The sequence below is a fragment of the Neoarius graeffei genome, chromosome 7, assembly GCF_027579695.1.
Source record: "Neoarius graeffei isolate fNeoGra1 chromosome 7, fNeoGra1.pri, whole genome shotgun sequence".
Lineage (NCBI taxonomy): Eukaryota > Metazoa > Chordata > Actinopteri > Siluriformes > Ariidae > Neoarius > Neoarius graeffei.
In genome coordinates this window covers 36,910,759-36,919,950 of record NC_083575.1, presented here as the reverse complement: position 1 = coordinate 36,919,950, position 9,192 = coordinate 36,910,759, and the positions used below count along the sequence as shown (strand labels likewise).

The 9,192-nt window shown below is 43.7% G+C and overlaps 1 protein-coding gene across 3 annotated transcripts in view; it reads right to left on the bottom strand.

Annotated features, from left to right (window-relative positions):
* Positions 1 to 2,170: 2,170 nt before the first annotated feature.
* The window catches only part of pkdcca (protein kinase domain containing, cytoplasmic a), an 87,906-nt gene continuing 80,884 nt past the window's right edge, over positions 2,171 to 9,192 (bottom strand). For 2 of the 3 annotated variants that reach the window (XR_009655037.1, XR_009655038.1), the window contains 6 exons: positions 6,901 to 6,939; positions 5,788 to 6,577; positions 5,410 to 5,583; positions 2,849 to 2,937; positions 2,542 to 2,773; positions 2,172 to 2,261 (listed from right to left, as the gene is read on the bottom strand). The gene's annotated coding sequence lies outside the window, so the exon portion shown is untranslated. Of the gene's footprint in view, positions 2,262 to 2,541; positions 2,774 to 2,848; positions 2,938 to 5,409; positions 5,584 to 5,787; positions 6,578 to 6,900; positions 6,940 to 9,192 lie in introns of all 3 variants that reach the window. The other variant, XR_009655039.1, reaches the window with a different exon arrangement.

The window sequence follows — 9,192 nt, the reverse complement described above, 5'->3', positions numbered from 1 at the left end:
GCTGAAGTGGAGAAGTGAGCCTTGTAAAGGAACACAGTCTGTACTTACAGACACACACACACACACACACACACACACACACACACACACACACACCTTTTCACGCTTGCTCAAATGTTGATGTACGTGGACTGGCGGCTGTTACAGCAACTCTAAATAATGAACCAGCAGTACCAGATCATCCAGCTACAGAAAGTGTGTGTGTGGGTGTGTGTGTGTGTGGGGGGGGGATGTACCACGTAGCTAACAGACCCTTACGTGCAGTGAGGCGAAAGCTTTCAGAACCTCATCCATCATGCCACAGGGTCTGTGCTTGGGCCAAAGCAACACCAGCCAGAAACACAGCCACATAGTACTCACCGGTATTGAAAACAATTCCTCAACTCACACATATAACTGTTGCTGCTGCTCTCTTCAAGGACTGCTGTGAGAAGGTCTGGGCTTCAGTATGGAGCAGCATTAGGAGGAGAATGGAGGAAATCACTTAACATGGGCACATGGCATTAGTGATTTAATTAATGCTGTTCAAGTTTATATTTATAGCCACAGCCAACAATGTCAGAACAACAGAATGAATGTAACAAGCAAAAAATTGATGAACTGTACTTTGGTGAACTTGACCAATTGGGTGCAAGATAATCTCATCTCATCTCATCATCTGTAGCCGCTTTATCCTGTTCTACAGGGTCGCAGGCAAGCTGGAGCCTATCCCAGCTGACTACGGGCGAAAGGCGGGGTACACCCTGGACAAGTCGCCAGGTCATCACAGGGCTGACACATAGACACAGGCAACCATTCACACTCACATTCACACCTACGGTCAACTTAGAGTCACCAGTTAACCTGCATGTCTTTGGACTGTGGGGGAAACCGGAGCACCCGGAGGAAACCCACGTGGAGAACATGCAAACTCTGCACAGAAAGGCCCTCGCCGGCCACAGGGCTCGAACCCAGCCCTTCTTGCTGTGAGGCGACAGCGCTAACCACTACACCACCGTGCCGCCCAGGTGCAAGATAATATTTTTTTAAAAATCCAATAGAGCACAAACTTAAATAAATACAAAATATTTTTGCCTGGTTAGAGGTTCGACCATTGTCAGTGCATGATCATACTGATGATTCAGCAGCACACCACCCTTGTAATGTTTGTAGAAAGAGATCTAAATTCAGGGATGCCAATTTCAAGTTCACCATATCAACACAGTTGCCAGTAAGGACAATTTTTAAGGATGCCTTGTTTATGCTTTAAAATATCAGTTTCAGTGTCCATCCTTGCCACACCTTGGATTTGGGAGAACTGACAAGTTACAAGACAAATCATGTCTGACTTATTTTCTGAATTTCTGCCAAAAGAACTGATTTTTCTGCTTGTTGCAAGTGAAATATCAAGGACTTTCCTTTTGATGGAGCATAAACCAAACACACCTGAATGATTTATTTCTTATAAATCACTCACCCATCAACTTTTCTTTTTATGAACTAAACACAACTCTTTTATTTAAATTCTGTCAGTAAACTGTGAAGCATAGAATGGCAATAAACTTGGAGTCGGCCAGACAGTTACAACCTCAGACATGTTTGCTTATATTGATTCTTACATTGTTTCATAATTTGCAACAACAGGGAGTCAGTAAGGCTTTCCGCACTGAGTTCTGAACACAAGACAGATTTGGTAATCTGAGGCAAATCCATAAGTAATCTAAGCAGACAGGCTAAATTTAAAACCCAAGTACACAGAGACTGAAGGGACCTGCAGCCGAGAACTGCAGTGTTAACATGTGTAAGGCTTCACAAAAGCATGAGGCTGAGTGCTACATTTGAGCACAAAAGTTTGCAAACCCTTAGGATAAAATGAAGAAGACAAACACATTATTTCTAAAATATTTGTTCTAACTCAGGCAGATTGCTTGGCCAATTTTTGCTCATTTTTCTAGACATACATTAACTTCAGATCTCATATATTGCCTTCTTCAAATCAGGTCTGGAGACCAAGACCATCAAAACATAACTCGATATGTGTATAGATATAATACTTTTAAAAATATATATATTTATATTTGATTTCACCTAATATTTTAGATTTTTGTTTTGTTGTCGAGTACTGTAGCACTCTTGCAGTTTGGTGGATGACAATTCAAGGTGCACTTTATTTTTCTTTCAGTTTTGTTTTCAATGACTTTATTTCACTTTATGTACATACACGGGCACACACAGGATGCTGGGCTGTTCAGCTCTCTCTCTTTCTGGTTACTGGCTTCTCTCTGCAAAAACACACAAAGGACACACATAAACAAACTGCAGGCAATCCAACACAGGTGAGCCTCATCATGTGTTACCTGCTGGTTCTACCTGCCTCCTCTCCATCCACAACTGACACTCAATCATGCTCCCGGTGCCACATACCCCCACCGTCCAGCTCAGGCTAGAGAGCCTGCAACTGACTCCCACCCACCCCCCTGGTGAGAGAGGTAATCTGCCACCACCATCTGTGCCCCTGGCCTGTCGACTACCTCTAACTTAAATGGCTGAAGTGCCAGATACCAACGAGTGATCCACGTGTTGGCATCCTTCATGCGGTGGAGCCATTGGAGTGGGGCATGATCAGAACACAGAGTGAAAGGGCATCCCAGCAGGTGGCCAGACACTCATTCTCGATCATGCTGTATTTCATCTCTCATACTGCGACCTTATGGCTGATGTACAGCATGGGGCACTCCTCCCCCTCCACCACCTGGGACAAAATGGCCCCCAGATCTCTGTCCAATGCATCGGTCTGCAGAAAAAAAAAAGAGAGAGAAAAGTTAGGTGAATGCAACAGTGGGCCATCACAAAAAAAAACTGCTTTTACCTAGAGGAAAGCCTGTTTGCATGGCTTCATCCACTGGACCGGATCTGGCATCACCTTCTTAGTTAGGTCAATCAGTGGGCTGGTGACATCTGAAAAAAATTAGGTACAAACCTTCTGTAATAGCCAGCCATCCCCAGGAACTGCCTTTCTGAGCTTGGATCTCAGGGATCAATTTGGGGATGCACCTGCCAATGACCCAAATGGAAGACCAGATGCCGTACTTCCACCTCCCCAACTACATACTTCTTTGGGTTTGCTGTGAGTCCTGCTCATCTCAAGGATCTCAGTACAGCTCAGGACAGTTGTAAATGCTGCTGCCAATCATTACTGTAAATGATTATGTTATCTAAATAGGCAGTGGTATATGCACTGTGCTGGCAGAAGATTCTGTTTATGAAATGTTGCTAGGGCTCCAAACAACCCAAATAGAAGGGTGACAAACTGATGTAAACCAAATGGAATGGAAAAGACTGGCATCAAGGGAATCTGTCAATATTCCTTAATCAAATCCAGCATCAGATGAAAATGAGCCATACCAAAACCAATTGAGTAGTTCATCAATGCAAGGCAGTGGATATGTGTCAAATTTAGACACCACTTCAACTTTTCTAAAGTCCACAGAAAAACAGAATGACCTGTCAGACTTTGGTACCAAGACCACCAGGCTGCTTCAGTCACTATGGGACTCCCTGATTACCCCCATGTCAAGCATAGCCTTGAGTTCCTCCCAAACCACACTTTTCTTGTGTTCACATAAATGGTATGGACAGCTGCATACCACCACCCCTGGAGGAGACTCAATGTGGTGTTTTATTAGGTTCATGTGACTGTGAAGAGGCAAGAACATATTGGAAAATTCCTCCTGCAACCTGGCAACCTGTGTTCTCTGGGACAGTGAGAGGTGGTCCTCACAGGGGCCCGGCATGAATTGGGCTGTACTGTTTGGAGTTACCTCTGGTCCTAGCTCCTCCCTCTCAGGAACCACCATTGACAGAGCCACAGGGACCTCCTTCTCCACAGTTTTAGGAGATTGAGGTGGGATATCTGAAGTGCATCACCTCTATCTGTTTGTCTGACTTCATAGTTGACTACTCCGAATCACCATGTGACCTCAAAGGTCCTTGCCAGTAATTTAGAGCTCAACATGGGTAGTAAAATAAGCACTTTATCTCCCAAGGAAAATTCCCATAGCTGCGCTCTCCTATTATACAGCTGGGATTGCGGTTCTAGCAAAAAAATTCTCCTGGATCATGGGACTCAGTGTGTGGAGTTTTGCTCCCAGGTCAAGAACATACTGAATTTCATTTTTATTCGCAGAAGGTCCCTACTCCCAATTTTCCCTAATGACATCCAAGATGCCATGAGGCTTATGACCATACAATAATTCAAATGTGGAGAACCCCATGCAGGCTTGTGGGACCACTGAAAGTGAAAATAAGAGGAGTTCCAGTCATCTATCCCAATTTCTAGTGTCATCTTGTATGAACTTACAAATCATGTTTTTAAGTTTTTGATTAAACTGTTAAACCAGCCCATCCATTTGTAGATAGTACATGCTGGTACAAATCAACTTATTCACCAATAATATGTATAGTTCGTGAAGAGTGCATTACATGAACATTGCGCCCTGATGAGTCAGGATCCCTCTAAGGATCCCAACTTGGGAGAAAATACGGAAGAGTCTCTCTGCAACACTGCATGCAGAAATGTTGCAAAGATGCACAACTTCCAGGTATCATGTTGCATAATCCACTAGGACTAGTACAAAGCAATGCCCTCGTGCAGTCCGATCCAGTGGCCCAACAAGATCCATACCAAGTCTTTCAAAAGGGATCTCAATCAATGATAAAAGGTGCAATGGCACTTTTTGGGGTGGTCGGCAGATTGACCAGCTGACATTCATGACATTCATGACATTTGTGCCACCTGTGAACATTTCTGTGAATGCCCAGCCAATAGAAACTGACCATGAGATGGTTTAGTGTCTTTTCCTGTCCTAAATGCCCCACCATAGGATTATGATGAGCTACATGGAATAAAAGTTTCCTACAGTTCTTCAGAATGAACAACTGGGTCATTTCCTCTTTAGTAAGCCATTCTTTTGACTCTCACATCCATAAAATTTTATATTATATGTCCTGTGTCATTTGATATAACATTTTTAATAATGGAAAAATATGGGTAGGAAAATGCAACATTTGGCAGATGGGTTTGACCATCAATTACTCTCACTTGATCAAAAGTGTGTTTCAGGGTCTCATCATGTGACTGGTCCATCAGGAAATCCCAAAGGCAAATCCCAGTGGAGCATGGAGCTTTCCTCTATGTGTCTCTGATGCTGAGCTGACACAGATGGCCCTGGGACCAACTCCACAATTTTCTCCCCAGAATTTAATTGTGATGGGCACCAATGGATACTCATGAATATCCCTGTATACACACCTAACATTCACTAATTGTGCATTCCCTAATGTCGCGCATTGAATTATGCTTTAATGAACAGTGGTCTAATTACACCCTGAGTCCACCAAGGATTGATGTGTACTCCCTTGAATACTCACTGGCACTTGGTATGTCCCTGCTCGTTTGGGGGAGGCCCAAGCCACATCAGGAATGCAGATCAGAATCCCTGCTTCCTTAAGGGGACACTGATCCTGGAAATGCCCAGCTTTCCTACCATGTCTGCAAACCTGTCTGGTCTTTGTCCCAGTCCTAGAAAGCAAAGACAGTTCCACCTACAAAGAGAGATAGGAAGTTAGTGGAAGCATTGGCACATAAGCACAAGTGGGTGAGGGAAACACAGGGGGACACAGTTTCAGGGAGCTGGCTCCGGGGTAATTGGCCCCCGTTTCCATGGTGCAGGGATGGGGGAGGGCAGAGAGACACAAGGGAAGGACAAGAGAGAAAGGGAGAGAGAGGGGGAGAAAGGACAAGGGCACCTGGTCCTGGAAATGCTGCCATATGGTTTTCTAGCAGCCGGACCACTCAGTTGATGTCAGCATTGCACTCTTCTGCCAACAGCCACTGTTGGCAGGTATCTTGGAGCTGTTAGGCAAAGGCAAATAGATGGCCAATTTCACTGAGTGCCAGTGTGCACAAGTGCTGGTGATGTTGTTCCAGGGTGTTGGCCAACCCGCTGCAAAATAACCTGCTTCAGGTCTGGATACTCCAGCAGGTTGATGGCTGGGAGCTGTTGACAGAAACGACAATAGGTGGCTTGCCCACTCTGAGATTGGCCACAAGCATGCTTTCACGGCATGCTCACACAGCTCCACAAACTCCTTGGATTCGTCCTGTGGATCATCTTGACCAGCAGAATGTGCAATGGCATCTGTGGGTGTGATTGCTGGAGTATCCACTGATTGGACCAGGTTCTGGATCACCTACAAGTCCTGTGCCTGAGCCTGGAGCAGAGCCTGGAAGCATTGCTCCTGCTCTGTGCACAGCACAATGAGGGCTTGATGTTGGGCTTGGTGGATACTAATGAAGGTCTGGAGGATCTCAACCACTGGCATGGACTCCATCATGGTACTTTTTCCTCAATTTCCAAGTTTCAGCACCAGTGAAGCACTCTAGCAGTTCAGGGGAAATGAGCAAATAGGAGACAACTCAAGGTGCATGCTATTTTTCTCTCAGTTTCACTTTTCAGTGACTTTATTTCACTCTATGCACACACATGCACACACATGGTGCTGGGTTGTTCAGCTCTCTCTGGTTATTGGCTTCTCTCTGCAAACAAACACAAAGGAAACACATAAATAAAATGCAGGCAGTCCAACACCAGTGAAACTCATCATATGTTACCTGCTGGTTCTACCTGCCTCTTCTCAATCCAGAGCTAACACTCAACCATGCCCCTGCTGCAACAGGTACATTTATATCTTATGTACATCTTTTGTCTAACATTTTAATACTGGTTTTTATTGTAAGTAAATTGTAAAATGAAACAAAATATTCTTTTTTTAAAGTTAAAGTGAGCCAGAACAATCCAAAACAGCTATCCATCACCATCTGAAACTTATTGATGGTAAAAATGTGTTTTCTGTTTGTACCTGTGGCATGTTGGAGAGCAAGAACCCACTTCTTAGTCACTGCGTTAAATAAACAATAAGAAACAATAAGGTCCAGTCATGTTTCACAAGAAAAACAAAGTAGGAACAATGTTTCAGCTTTAACAGACATCATCAGGTTTATTTTCCATAGTGATGTGACATGCATGAACATGGCAGGAATGGAAATGCTCAAAATCCCTTCAAATCAAATTGATTTTAACAGTACTGGTTAGCTAACTGTCCATGTACATCTATTCAAACTTGTAATGATATATGTAATCATACCTTTAATTAAGCACTTGTCCTGTCTATATATGTAAATTTCGCTAGCCCATTGGCTTGGTGATTGCTAGCCCATTGGCTTGGTGAGTTGGCTAGTCCAAAGTGCAATCTCACAAACTTAGATTTGATGCTAGATAGGTGAAAACCACTAATTAAATTTCCTAAATGAATTCATTGAAATCCACCAAACAAACACAAACAATATTCTAGTATATGGTTTGTTGCCATGTTATGTCAGTCGATATGTCCCAGACGATTTGCTTCATGAAACAATTTGGTAATGCTTTTTTCTATATGTTGCATGTGATCTAATTGAAACTGCAAATTCTGCCCCATCAGTGTCAGAGTTCAACCACCTTTCAAATTCCATTTTAACCCCTGACCACGTATAATAAGGGTGCAAACCTCAGCCAAAGGCTAATGAGACACAATGAAAATAATCACAAAGTGCAGGTTATTGGGGACATCAGGGAGGAAGTAGACCTGATTTTGGTACTATTTTGGTTCGATGATACCTATTATATTGAGTAAAGTGGCCAGACACAGGTTTACTGAAACTAAGCAGCTACAAATTGGAAAAAGACCGCGTACCTGTGCCCCTTCAAATTCCTGTTCTTAGCTGACAGGAGTGGACCCTAATGTGGCCTTCTGCTTGTAAAGAACAGTTGCCGTGGACTTCTTGTCAGCTCAAACCAGTATGCACATTCTCCTCTTTCAACGATAAAGTGTTTCTGCTGGTAGAACTGCTACTCACTGGATGTTTTTTTTTTTTTTCACCATTCTGTGCAAACTGTAGAGACTATTGAGTGAGAAAATTCCAGGAGATCAGCAGTTTCTGAAATACTCAAACCAGCCCATCTGGCACCAACAAACATACCACGATCATGTCATTGATATCATCTGCATGCTGATGTTTGATGTGAACATTAACTGAAACTCCTGAAATATATCTGCATGATTTTATGTATTATGCCGCTGCAACATACATGAATGGGAAGGTGTACAGGTGCTCCTAATAAAGTGACCAGTGAGTGTATTTCCAGAGGACTTCTGGCACTCTATAGCAGATAGAGCAGTGCTCAGTGAAAGAGGTGCTGTAATAAGGAATTTCACACCTTCTGCAGTACGCTGGATCACTGAAAGGCCTGTGCTAGGGGAACAGCACTAGCAGCTCAGGGGGACACTATAGGGGCTTTTCACAGATGTCGCAGTTTTTTGTTTATCATGCAGCGTCCGCTATATTGCCGGGAAAACATGAAGAAACATGGCCACGACAGTTAATAATGAAAACTGAGACAACTTCAGTCAGTACAATCTCTCTGAAATGATTAAAAAAATTAGATTATACCAGCAGATTGTCTCATCTCATCTCATTATCTCTAGCCGCTTTATCCTTCTACAGGGTCGCAGGCAAGCTGGAGCCTATCCCAGCTGACTATGGGCGAAAGGCGGGGTACACCCTGGACAAGTCGCCAGGTCATCACAGGGCTGACACATAGACACAGACAACCATTCACACTCACATTCACACCTACGGTCAATTTAGAGTCACCAGTTAACCTAACCTGCATGTCTTTGGACTGTGGGGGAAACCGGAGCACCCGGAGGAAACCCACGCGGACACGGGGAGAACATGCAAACTCCACACAGAAAGGCCCTCGCCGGCCCCGGGGCTCGAACCCAGGACCTTCTTGCTGTGAGGCGACAGCGCTAACCACTACACCACCGTGCCGCCCCCAGCAGATTGTGTTATATAAAAAAACTGAAACATGTAGGCATCACCATATAATTTACCCACAAATGTATTGATTCCACTTGAAAAGTGTACGGCAAACCAACTGCCAGATTTGGGATACTATGACATCCTGAACTATTTGTTATTTGGGACTTCTAAATGCATGGAGAGATGCTAAAGGCATACAAAATATAGATGCCTACCAATATTTCGAAGCAGGTTTCAAGCATGCCAGAATATTTTGGGAAATTCCCAGTAAAGAAAAATACTTTATT